This window comes from Ptychodera flava, chromosome 3, assembly GCF_041260155.1.
Source record: "Ptychodera flava strain L36383 chromosome 3, AS_Pfla_20210202, whole genome shotgun sequence".
In the NCBI taxonomy this organism is placed as follows: Eukaryota; Metazoa; Hemichordata; class Enteropneusta; family Ptychoderidae; genus Ptychodera; species Ptychodera flava.
The window spans coordinates 23,635,138-23,647,949 of record NC_091930.1 but is presented as its reverse complement, the minus strand read 5'-3'; the positions used below and the strand labels follow the sequence as shown (position 1 = coordinate 23,647,949).

At 37.1% G+C, this 12,812-nt stretch overlaps 1 long non-coding RNA gene across 1 annotated transcript; it reads right to left on the bottom strand.

Moving 5' to 3' along the window:
• Positions 1-6,629: 6,629 nt before the first annotated feature.
• On the bottom strand, positions 6,630-8,650 carry LOC139129780 (uncharacterized). Its single transcript, XR_011551669.1, has 3 exons — positions 8,454-8,650; positions 7,882-8,184; positions 6,630-6,969 (listed from the first exon to the last, which is right to left on the bottom strand). It is a non-coding gene; the product is annotated as an uncharacterized lncRNA (long non-coding RNA).
• Between the last annotated feature and the right edge of the window lie 4,162 nt (positions 8,651-12,812).

Sequence of the window (12,812 nt, the reverse complement as noted above, 5' to 3'; positions counted from 1 at the left end):
AAACCCCAGCTATTTTGACCGTTCACCCCAAGCAAGAAGGCATTGAAATGTATGACCCATGCTGACCTCGGCGTTTTGTACGAATTCTTTACTGTGATTGGTTTATGTATTTTCACAATGCGATCTTCGGCAATAATTTATCAGCCGTCCTCACTGACTCGGAATTGACACTAAATCTACTTTTAAACCTAGCCTGACGTTTTGTTTTTGTTTTTTTTTGTTTTTTCACTGGACTTGCAAACAGTAAACAAGAGTCAGCCGGCGGCTGTCATGTCATCATTGCTGATTTTAAGATTTGTTGTTGTTTTTTTCATTCCTACGCTTTCTAGCTGACACCTGTTCCAATCGCCGTATCTAATTACAACTAAAGATAATATAGACACAGTTTCAACAAAAACTTTAAGATGGAGAATAATATGTTTTTTTGTAATTGGTGTTGACACAAATTTAGTCAGAAAAATCCAGTGGTTCAATTCCTACGCTATGTATATGAGTGAATATGGTCTTGAATTTTTTTTTTTTTTTTTATTTAGTACCTCATTTTAGACATAACATTGTTAGGCCTAGAAAACATCAATTGGCAATTTTGTTGACTTGAATACACGGCTTTAAACAGAAAAATATATTAAATGGGAGGCCTTACAACTAATGCTAATGTCGCCAAAGACAATTAATTAGAGCATAATTTTATAATTTTATAAACGCAAAAACTAAGATTATTTCGAAGTAGAGTATTGACAACAAGTGGTTGCCCTGTGCACAGAAACTTGAAGGAATGTACTTTACAACCCAGATGAAAATGATCCGAATTTAGTAACTAAAAATCAAGCGCATTGGGAGCATATTTACATATACAATATTTTTCAAAAATAGAAACTTGAAAATTGGAAACTTTACCATATCAGATTACAGAAAAATAAATTAAAAAAATGAAAGTCTAAGAGAATCCAAATCAGGCATTTTTCCTACAAAGATTCCTATTATAGTAGAGTTAAGTCCTTAATACACAACTATATCAAAATTAAAATCAGCTTATCAGTTTGACAGCTCAAAAATTCAGGTCTATCATTAGCAAGTGCCGAATTTGTCACTGTAAATATTTTGCTTGACATAAAACTTGGTTACCAGCCCTTAAATAGTATTATGGCTGTAGAGATACAAACACAGGAGTTTCGAATAATGTCAATATAATTAATAAATTAAATATATTCAACACAATATACCGTTTAAGAGTAATAACATTAAGTTTTAGTTGGGATATATACACAGTATTAGGTATATGACTACTTGAACTAATAGAATTTATTAGTTTGATGTACATACGTAAGATGTTTGTTATTCACCTCGTAGTGCACGGCCATGAAAGTGAACGGTACAATTTTTTTTTAATTTCTCTTCAAGTCTGCTGTATTCAATCGATTACTTTTCCGGAATCTGGATTGAGGCATATTGAATCATCTCTTCTGCAGGCATCCTCTTTGGCTGCTGCTCAGAACCAGTGGGTGGCAAATCCAGGTCTGCATACGTTATATCACCTTTTGATTTATCCTGAAAAAGTGGGATATGGAATTATGACATTGTTTGGAAGAAAGCGTAGTGTTAAGGTTCCAAGACAAGAAATTGACCATTTTAAACTAACAATTCTGTAGTGTTTAAGAAGCTCAGAACCCTGTAAATTGTATATTTTCGGAAAGTTTAGATATAGGGGAACATTCTGGTTACCATAGTGTCACCACTGTTTACATAACTATCACGTGACAGGTAATTTGCATAACCTTTCAAAAATCGGTTTTCCCTATGTTTTGTTTCAATGCTTTAAGATATGCGGCTGAAATTTATGTGAGTGCAAGCTGTCCTAAGGGTCTTTAAAAGTGTGTCTCAGAATTTTTTAAACCTTCTTAACAGTTTTTATGCCGGAAAAACTTCCAGGGCAGTAAATTTAATCCTAGTTGATTTCTTTAAAATTGTGCTCCAAAAAACAAAGCAAGATATAAAAAATCTGAGACAAACTTTGGAAGAGCATTGTGACAGCTTGCATTCCAGCAAGTTTGAGTAAGATATTTTGGAGTATTGAGACAAAACATAGGGAAAACCGATTTTTTAAAGGTTATGCAAATTACCTGTCACGTGATAGCTATGTAAACAATGGTGATACTGCTGTTACCAAAATGTTCCTCTATATCTAGACTTTCAGAAAATGTACAATTTACTGGGGTTCTGAGCTATTAACCACCAGAGAATTGTTAGAATAAAAAGGTCAAATTTCTTGTCTTGGAACCTTAATGCAAGATACATTTCATTCAGTGTGTGTTAAAGACACTGTGACATTTATCACACATCCTAATATACATACAATAAAATAATAAAATCTGCCAAAGCATAGGTAATGATCTGAATATTTTTTTATATTTGTTTTGATATGTTTCAGTCATCCATGAAAAGTCAATGCCTTTTGGTTCAGAACAATATTTGTATCACCTTTTTCTTCCGTTTGTGTTTCTTTTTGCTTGATTCAGCATACAGTGCTGCAGGATCAGGGTGATCTTCATCGGTCTTGCTCTGCTCAACGTCACTGACAAATTTCTTCGCTCTTGATTTTTTCTGCTTGGCCGAAACTGAGTAGGTTGCTTCCGGAGTTTGATCAGAGTGTACGGTTACAGCATCTTCGTCGAGTTTCCCACTGTGTTTGTGTTTGCTTGATACAGCATACAGTGCTGCTTGATCGGGGTGACCTTCACCTGTCTTGCTCTGCTCACCATCACTGGCAGATTTCTTGGCTGATGTTTTTTTCTGCTTAGCCGAAACTGCGTAGGTTGCTTCCGGAGACTGATAAGGGTTTACAGTTAGGATGTCTCTGTCGACTTTCTGACCATGTTTCTGTTTGCTTGATATAGCATACACTGCTACTGTTTCTGACTTGCTTTCAGTTGGTTTACTCGTCTCGTCTTTATTTAAAAATATACAGAAAGGAAGCATTACTATCACAATAAAATGTTTAGAGTTCACATTGATATAGGAAGATTTCTGTTCATTGAAATGATATGATATGATATGATATGATATGATATGATATGATATGATATGATATGATATGATATGATATGATATGATATGATATGATATACCCTTGCCAGTATAGTTCCAGCCCTGTGACACTATCGTATAATAAGCTGTGACATTTTAACAAACAATATAGATATGTAACCTAGACGTCATCAGTTTGGGAGTGTTCCAGAATTATTGGAATTCGATAGTAAATAAAGTAAAATAATGGCTGCCGCTCTCCGCGTACGATGCGATTTGCCGACACTGAAATTTGAACAGCTTTGACGGACAAGGATATTTCATTTAGAGCTTTTACGTAAAGTTCTTGTCATTTTAGGCAAGCTCTAGCAAATATTTACCTTTCGCACGGTACGGTCAACCGCTGAACACGTACTGAGTGCGTGGCGTGACAGTAATGCTGCGCGAGCGTGATCTGTATATGTGGCCACTCTCAGTATAAACAAACAAAATGTCCGCCGCCCTTTACAACGTTGGAGCGCGATCGAAATAAGTGGAGATTAAAGCAGAGGAAAGCTTTTCACTGCCAACGACAATAATATCACATTGTACCTTAATAAGTTTTTTTTTGCGTATGGCTATTTTGAATCTCGGTATCCGCCCTGTGTTCATAGAAATATGGAGGATTTGTTGCCATTGTGTTGACTTCCTAAATAGTTTATTGATGACGCCCTTTTACACAAATTTTGCCATGTTTATGAGCAAGGCGGTATAAAAGGAAAGCCTTAAAATTTAACGTTTTGAAGTCATTTTTAAAATTTTGGGCACGGGTATATGATAATTACCATAGCACATTCCTTGCGTCGTTTAAGGGAGAGTTCAGTTATTATGGCTGGTGGTTGGCCGGCAACTTTTTCCTGTGCATCAGTCAACATAGGTAAATCCCTACTCATTGCACCAAAAAGTTGATGACTTCCTTTTAAGATGACATGAATTTCAGAACCCCCGGACCCTCCCAAATAGTTCGAGAATGGCTGCATTCACAAACACCTCTGGAGGGGCGATGGAATCCAGTAATAAACTGGCAATACCTGTGCATTTATGGATGTTTGTTCATTGATTTAAGTATACTTGATAAGAAAAGGTTACAAATGCGTACGTATACAAGAAATTTTGTTTTAGAATGTCACTGCAAATTTTCATCTACTATGCCCTTCAAGTGCCCCCAAAACACTCCTTTGATATTTTGAAGTCCCCCGTCAATTCTCTCGCCCCTCTTCCGAGGTGTTTGTGAATGCAGCCTAAAGTTTGCCTAACCTCAGCCAACGGCTAATAGAAATTATTCATTGTCCACACAAGAAGACAAGCCTCAGAGTTGCCGAGGCAAGATGTTCATGTGATATATAATTATACTTTATTCAGATTTACGGTTAAATGACTTCAGAGAATGGAATCAGGCAGCGAACCAATTTATTTCTCTGAATAATTTTGAACTACTTTTTGGCGGGGTGAATTCTTATCAAAATCAAGTGACCGCCATCTCTCTACAGTCTGGATAATACATGACTCCTCCCCCTTTTTTTAAATTCAGGGTGACCCCCTGGATTTTGCCGGCCTATACCCGGCCGTAATAACTGAACGCTACCAAAGCATTCCTGCCATTTGTGCTACGCCAGACACTCGATATTGTCTCGTGTCTGATGCTGCATAAATGACATTCATGCTAATATGACATATGAAAAAGCGATATTGGGTAAAAGCCTATGATTATGATATGATACCATAAGACTGGATGCGATACGATAAGATATGAGTAAATGGTATGATATGTTATGATATTTAGAGATTACTACACAAAAATGTGGTCGACACCGCGTCATATTCGAGTGATGTGTCAATATTTTGACGAGTAGCGCAGCTACAGGTCAAAATGCGGACACCAGATAACAAATGAGGGCATCAATGCCTTTATCATACATGCATAATTATTTTCCTACTATGTTCTGAAATTAGAAATTAGAGACGACATCGACAGTAATCGACCTTGCTTTTTTACTCCCTGTACTCACAGAAAGCTGGTTGCTAAGGAGTGATGATATTGATGGCTTCTTGTGTTGGATCGCCCTGAACCCCTGAAAAGTGCATATTTAATAATAAAAATATTCTGGAAAAATAAATCTCTGCCGACATACCTACCCTATTTTTAAAAACCATGTTATCGGGACAGCACAATTTATTTATTTATATTTTTTGCCTTATAACGGTTCTTTCATCATTATACAATCGACCAGGGCAGTGCTCTTCAAAAGTGAAGACGACATATAACGACTGTACGGGACACTGAACGATGAGAGATGTCGCGATGTCGATCACGATACATACATGATTTATGATGATATGATATGATATGATATGATATGATATGATATGATATGATATGATATGATATGATATGATATGATATGATATGATATGATATGATATCAGACCATATCGCCTAAAACTCTGCTGTATCATGTACTATCATGCAATGTCATACCAGGCAATCTCACGTTGTCATATTTGTGTCAGTTGATAATTTCGTGGATATTAGTGAGAAATCAAAGTATTTTGCTTTACTCTTCTTTGCACTACTTCCAAATCGTTCTCTTTACAAGACTGTCAATTCCGTATTATACGTAAGTCATTTTCTGCCCTCAGATAATCAGTGCAAGCGACCAGATTATAGCTCTGCCGCTTGAGTACGACTAACGCATATTTGAATTTTAAGGTATATATGTAAATTCAACGCTATGACACAAATCGGCTTACCTGCGGACTGGTACCGATTGATTACATGCTCATAAGACGACCCTTCTGGCTCCTGTCTGTCATCAGATTCCATATTCGCTTTTAATGCATTTGAAGCAGCACTATCACCAGCACTGGAAAAGAGCACAAAGTTTCCCATTCTGTAGAGATCGATCAATATATTATAAAATACAGCATATAATAGTATTTCCTTCAACAATGAACTTAACATCGACATGAAAATTTACACATTTACCCATTACAAAAACGAAATTCTCTTACCTCTCAGTAGTATTACCTGGTGGAAGAAACAAAGAATAAAGCTTTAAGTATTCCCATCCAATAAATTGTAAACATCATTTGAGAGTTTATCGCTATACCAATCACCCGTGGCCACTTTAGTGTTGATCGAGAAGGCTACTTGATACAGGTAGAAATTCTGCTTATACAAAGGCAAAACTAGCTCTGTCTGGGGTTGTAAATGAGAGTTTACGATTGGCACCCTGTGTTCAAGATTGAGATACAATGTAACATTACCATGCACTGGTCCATGTACAAGTCTTGTTTATTTCAATTTCCCCAGACACACTGTCTGCATGGGACATACAATTTTACTTGATGCTATAGTAGTGAGCTCATAAAAGTGTGTTGCCTCAATAAACTAATTATCGAGTAGAGGCTTTCATGAATGGAAGTGGTATCTTGTGTCTCAATTTTTAACACGGGGTGCCAATCGTTAGCTCTCATTTACAACCCTTGGCAGGGTCTGTTTTGTCTTTATACAAGCAGAATTTCTGACTGTATCAAGTAGGCTTGATCAACAGTCAAGTGGCCACTGGAGTAATTGGACTCACACTGAAAGGGTCATAGTCATATTTTAGACATGTAATTACATTTGCGAAAATAATTTCTATCAGTTGATGACGTTCAGTGCCACAATCATCAACGGGATAATTGCAGAGTTCTTCAAAAACGCTAAAACGATCCATTTTAACGCGTTATTTTGTAATTTAATGTCTCTTGGAAATATGACACAAATTGCATATCTACCTGACGTCTGCCGTTTCTCTGAACTTCTTTCGCAACGGTATACCACTACGATAATCACAATTATTATGACTACGCTGCCCAAAGAGACTGTGACTACGATTACAATTATATTTGACCCTGGACCACCTATGAATGAGAATGATAAAGTGCTTTAAATTTTATACACAATCGATCAAGTGCAAATATAACCTTTATTTGACAAGGAAATTTTCATGAGAAGTTTTAACATGGTCGTCACTTTTTCTCAACAAAGTATATCCAAGACCTCCCACAAACCTGTAGAGCTAAGTCGTGTTTCCCACTACAATATCATTCTACGTCAAAGAATGCTAGCTTCCATTTGATGTGTTAGCCACGTGTACTTTGTTCGTGCCTTGTAGTCTGCCGGTGAATATTATAAGTTTATTACGAAAATATCGCAAAGAATACACGGAGACACTGGTGCAACATATCAGCCTATGCAAAGCGGAGCACGGCAACAATGTGCGAGTGCATCATTTGTGGCTGTTTTGTGGTAACCTTACTATTAATGACCGGAGAACAAATGGGGGGGGGGCATCGACCGTGTTTTTGCAGTGTCAACGACGTGTCTTCCTATTTATGGCGCTAAGCTTGAAACGCCGCCGTGGACGCGTTTTTACATCAACTATACGTACAGAGAGCAAGACATGCCGGTATTCAGGCACTCGTGCAATGTTTTCCTTATTATAAAACTTTATAGCAGTTGTGAAAAATCATAAAAAGGATGAACAAATATTCTGTTTGAATGTTATCAAACGTCGATCAAAGTCAATGAATTGCTTATATTTATATTTGTAATTGGAGAAACCGCACTATAATACTTAGAGTAATTATACATAGAATTTGTTGACGACTTGCTTGAAAGTGACGTTTACTCCATGTAACTCATTTATAATAATTATTACGATTACTGAAATGGTGAATGCCGTTTTGTTATTGCTGTTCGCAAAATCACGTAATAATGACCTTAGTAACGACCTTGGAGGTTAATGTGCGTTTGAAATAACAACGATGTACCTGGTTCAATGATATGTATTTCTTGTTTAACAGTCGGTGGTATTCTGTTTGATGCTTCACATGTGTATATCCCATAATACGACTCATTCACGACAGAGACTGTCAGAGTGCTAGTAACTGTCTCCACGTCATCGATAACTGTTGTTACGTTTTTGTTTTCTTCACTGCCCGAGATTACTTCATCTTTATTGTCAAACCAGATCACTATCGGTGTCGGGAAACCGTCTACGGTGCAAACCAAGTCGACCACGTCACCAAGTAAAGCTTCAACGGTCGTAATTATTTTAACGAAGGTAGCCGGGTCTGTTAAAGAAGAAAGAGTTACTGTCATTAAGAAATTGTCACGACTTAAGTACATTTAAGAAGTATCAGGATATTTTACAGGAAAGTCTGATCGAGAGAACTAAAATTGCTATACATAAACGATAATTTTAGAACGATGTCAAGCAACCTAACAAAGAACTGTTGTATACGGGTTCGATGAACAATGTGAACTTTTCTGGATGATAATGCAAACGTTGATCTTGAGTGCATTTTCAAGCAAACAAGGACAGATAAGAAGTTGTACTCACAGTACACGAAAATGTCTTCCTCTTTATACCAACGATTTTCGCTGCCGTCGTGGAATTTGGTGTTGGCTTCACATTTGTAGACACCACTTTCCGATCTTGAAATGCTCGATATGGTGTGATGTATATTTAACCCATCGTTGGAAATTACAATTTCTTCGTCACGTGACAGAGTCATATTGTGGGGACCGGGGTTTCCATCCAGTGCTGTACAGTCAATGGTAATGCTTTCTCCCTCTTTTAGTGTAGTGTTCGGTGATACTGTCATATTGAACTCTGATAAATCTGAAAATAGCCAGAAATACAATTTTTACGAACTTCAAATCAACTGACTTATCTTTTAGAAACGTAAGTTAGAACTGGAAAATTTTAGAAGAAAAAAACTTCGTATAAGCGTTAAGAGTAACTGAACTTCAATGGTCATCGTCCAAAATGATTGTCAGCTGAGTACAAATAGAGGTCATTTCAAAGTTCATCGACTCGAAATCGCTAGGACAAACGTGTGTGCTATTATTTTCATGTACTGTCACCCTAATTGTTTGGCTCATGGTTAGCGTGAGATATCAACGCTATCTCCTTCAGCTGTGGATCAAATGTAGTGAGGCTTATGGCAGCTACCAAGAACGACAAATGACAGACAGTGACAGATCTAGAAGAATCGCCATTTCTACAACTGATTCAAGTCAAATTGTCAGTAACAACGATTTTTTACAGAAAACGTACAACAGGTGTTGAATGCAAAGCAAGTCAGCATTTAATCCAGTAATGATATCCTTTTTCCCTTGTCAAGCATCATATACAATACAGCTTCAGATAGTTTGGATCTAAAGACTTATACTTGTCATATTAAAATTGCTGTTGTCAAAAAGAAAGCACCAAAATATCGAGGCCGGTGAAATGTGCTATACATAATTTCGATGGATTAAATCACACATTTAATATATCGCACATGGTACAACTTATAATATTAAGTAAAATAATTTACATTGTACATGTACTTTCTCTTCACATGATATTTCTGACCATTTCCATGGAGGCAGTGTGTAGTGTTGCAGCTGACAGTGGAAGATAGCATTGTTGTCTGATCTATTCAACTGAGTTTCCCATGTGTTGTTTTGTCCTTGCTTGCGTAATACTTCTTCTCCGTCTTTAAACCAGACTAAATCTCCAGGAGCATCTGTATCTAAGTTGATGGTACATGTCAAAACAATGCCTTCTCCATCTTTTACTATTTTACTTGGCTGGACTTCACACTTAGGACCATTTTCTGAAATATTAAAGTTATGCTATTTTTCAGCAATGATAATATCAATTCGTCGGCATAATTGAGCATTGAAATATTCTGGACAGCTGTAGAGGCAAGTTGAATATATGGTGGTTTCAATAGGGTTCGAACTCACAAAGTACGGTACCCAGTCACCTAGCGGAGAAGCCACAGACAGAATCACTCGTCCAAATCCCCAATCTCAAAAAATGGTTCAATAACCGAGCTATGTTGTTACTGACTGCGACCACTCCATACACTGTAGAGTTCGTGAAGCACTCACGCTCGTACGCTCACTATCATACATCACACACAAATTTATCGAAGCGAAGCAATGAATATATCACTATAGCAGCGGTTGTAAATCATTTTTATAGCTGTAAACGTAGATGATAGAATGTTGTTTTGAATACAGATACAATCGTGTTGTTTTTTATCAAACCAATAACCTCCAATAAAACTGTGCTGAGAAATATTCAGCTGCTTTTCCTGCAAAGCTGTTGCTTTATTCAAAATGTCACGTCTGCGTACTTATCGCAAAATATGATAAGGAAACATCATTCTTGTTTTAGGTATAGTGTTTCCTGTTTACTGGAAACAGAATACTACGGAGAAATCTTTACGTTGAAAACAGGCAAGTGTTTAATCAATTATCACCACCATCGCCCCTTCCGGTCACTAACAGGCGTAGTTATTTGCAAAGGTCAATTTGAGAAAGTTCAATCTCCACGAAATAATTTGAATATCCAATGTGACCTTTCATACAGCAAACCTAGAAGAATCAATCTATTGGATACTTCACCAACTGACACCTCTTCATATTACTATCTGAATGTATCATTGCTTTGTCATTTTGTTATTTCAAGTCAACCAACTGTGTGTGTCTCCTACCTGCCTGGTATCGCCGTGTCCACCTTTCTAGGTCTATATGTCAATACTTGTATGTTCGTTTTTCTCTGCGTTTATGAATAATCTTTCGTCAGTAAGGGAGCCTTCATTATTTACGGCCTGGGGTCGGAGGAATTTCATCGGAAACTCCAACATTTCGAGTAACCCCCCTGCCAACCATGATGGATTCCAGTAACCCCCTCTCTAACTCAGTAATTTTGACTGACACCCCCCTCCTACTTAGAAAAGTTAAATACCAAATACATTTACATGTATTTGTATAATTTACAAAAATACAGCAATAGAAAAGACCTTTTAAATCCTGATGTACCCTGCTAGATTATCATAAGTTATCTTATTAAGATTGGAAAGGGTAAACCACCAAAATGAAATTCATAGTGACAACAAAATACAAAAACTCGCGGTATAACCAGTCTTGCGTTGTTTAAAGGGACAAAGTCGGCCATTTTTCATGAATTTTGTTTGATATCAGATACTACGTATATTGATTGACATATTGAAAGATACTGAATGAATGGGTGACCATGCATATATTCGCCCCCGGTTTTTAACAGGGTAAGCGAAACCATCGCCATAATGAATTAATGGTCATGACAAATAATTCATTATCGCGATGTGTTCATTTAATTTGTCTAAAACCGGGGTCAAATGCATGGTCACCCATTCATTCAGTATCTTTCAACATATCAATCAATATAAGTAGTATCTTGTATCAAACAAAATTAATGAAAATGGTCGACTTTGCCCCTGTAAGTTGGATAGGTATCATGACATGGTTATCACAAGGATATCTGAGTCGGCAGAATTTGAAAGTACATTGGAAGAACGCGAGAGGCTGAGACGAAAGTGTCAGAGGGGGATCTCCCCTATCTTGCATGGAAAAATTTGAGAATTGACGTGTGCAATTGTGTAGTCAGGTGCAATCTAAGGTTTTTTTTAATTTGCTTGTTTCCTAAGTAAAACTGTAAGAACACCCTAGGTGAGAGCCCGAGAGGGGGTGTCCCCCCTCTCGCAACGCAAATTTCGAGAAATTTATGTTTTTTGATGGTGCAATCTCAGAGGAGTTTCAATTAGTTTTCGGTAAAATTGCTTAAAAATGACAGTGAACAATATACTCTTATGACATTTTAGTATGACTAGTGTTTGAGTCAATATAAAAAACCCAAAAAATGACAAAGTTAAAACAGTTATCGGTTTGCCAGAGATTGAAGACCGTAATAAGATGTAGAAATGGAAAATCTGTGTCAATTCGCCTGCTGCCAGCTTCCAATGAAAAGCCTTAAGGCAATTAAAATATATGTTTCTGTGATAACAATGGATGGATTCACAAGAGAAGGATGTCCCCCTCTCGCATCAACATTTTAAGAAAATTGACGTGTGCATGGTGCACTTTAAGAGTTGTTTCAATTTATTTTGCACGAAAAATGAGTACCCCCCTTCTTCCTCTCCAATTGTGAGTACCCCCTTCAAGTTTTCAATCTTTGAGTGGTCCCGTTCACATTCTTCCGACCCCAAGCCGTAAATAATGACGGCTTCCTAAACTCTGTCTCTCTCTTACTCTTTCAGATTACATGACTTCCTTACTGACGAGTCATGCAAAATTTGCCAATTAGTTTTGTACAGCCTTAAAATTGAACATCAAACATCACTTCTTGGTCTTTTGGCCAGAGGTCCATATATCTTTCTTTCCTGAATTTGACTTTGTTTGTGTACCGTCTATTTAGTGTCTGTTTTGTGCTGTTTTGTGTCTATGTTTACAACTATTGTCTTACGAATTCTGACCTAGTGTTATTGGATTGGTATCATTGCGATTATTGAAAGATAGATTATGCAAATATGTCAGATTCATTATATATTTTGAGAGTCTTTTCCAACTCTCAAGTCCACACACCACATACACCTCCTGGCAATATGATTTTTGGGCAGTTCCATCGCCAGTGTTTCTCATAGTTTCTTTCCTCGATATCATGTTTGCTATAACCTAGTAAGTTTTAGGACCTGCATAGTTTCAACGTCTCTGTATCTGCCCCTACTGAAAAATCGTGGATTAAAATGCTACTGTTCATGAATCAAACTATAATGTATTCACCTATGACATAAAGAAAAGCCACTGCTTTCCTTGTACGATTTCCGACATCCGTACATTCGTATGCACCTCCGTCGTCTATAGAAGTACTGAGGATTCGAAG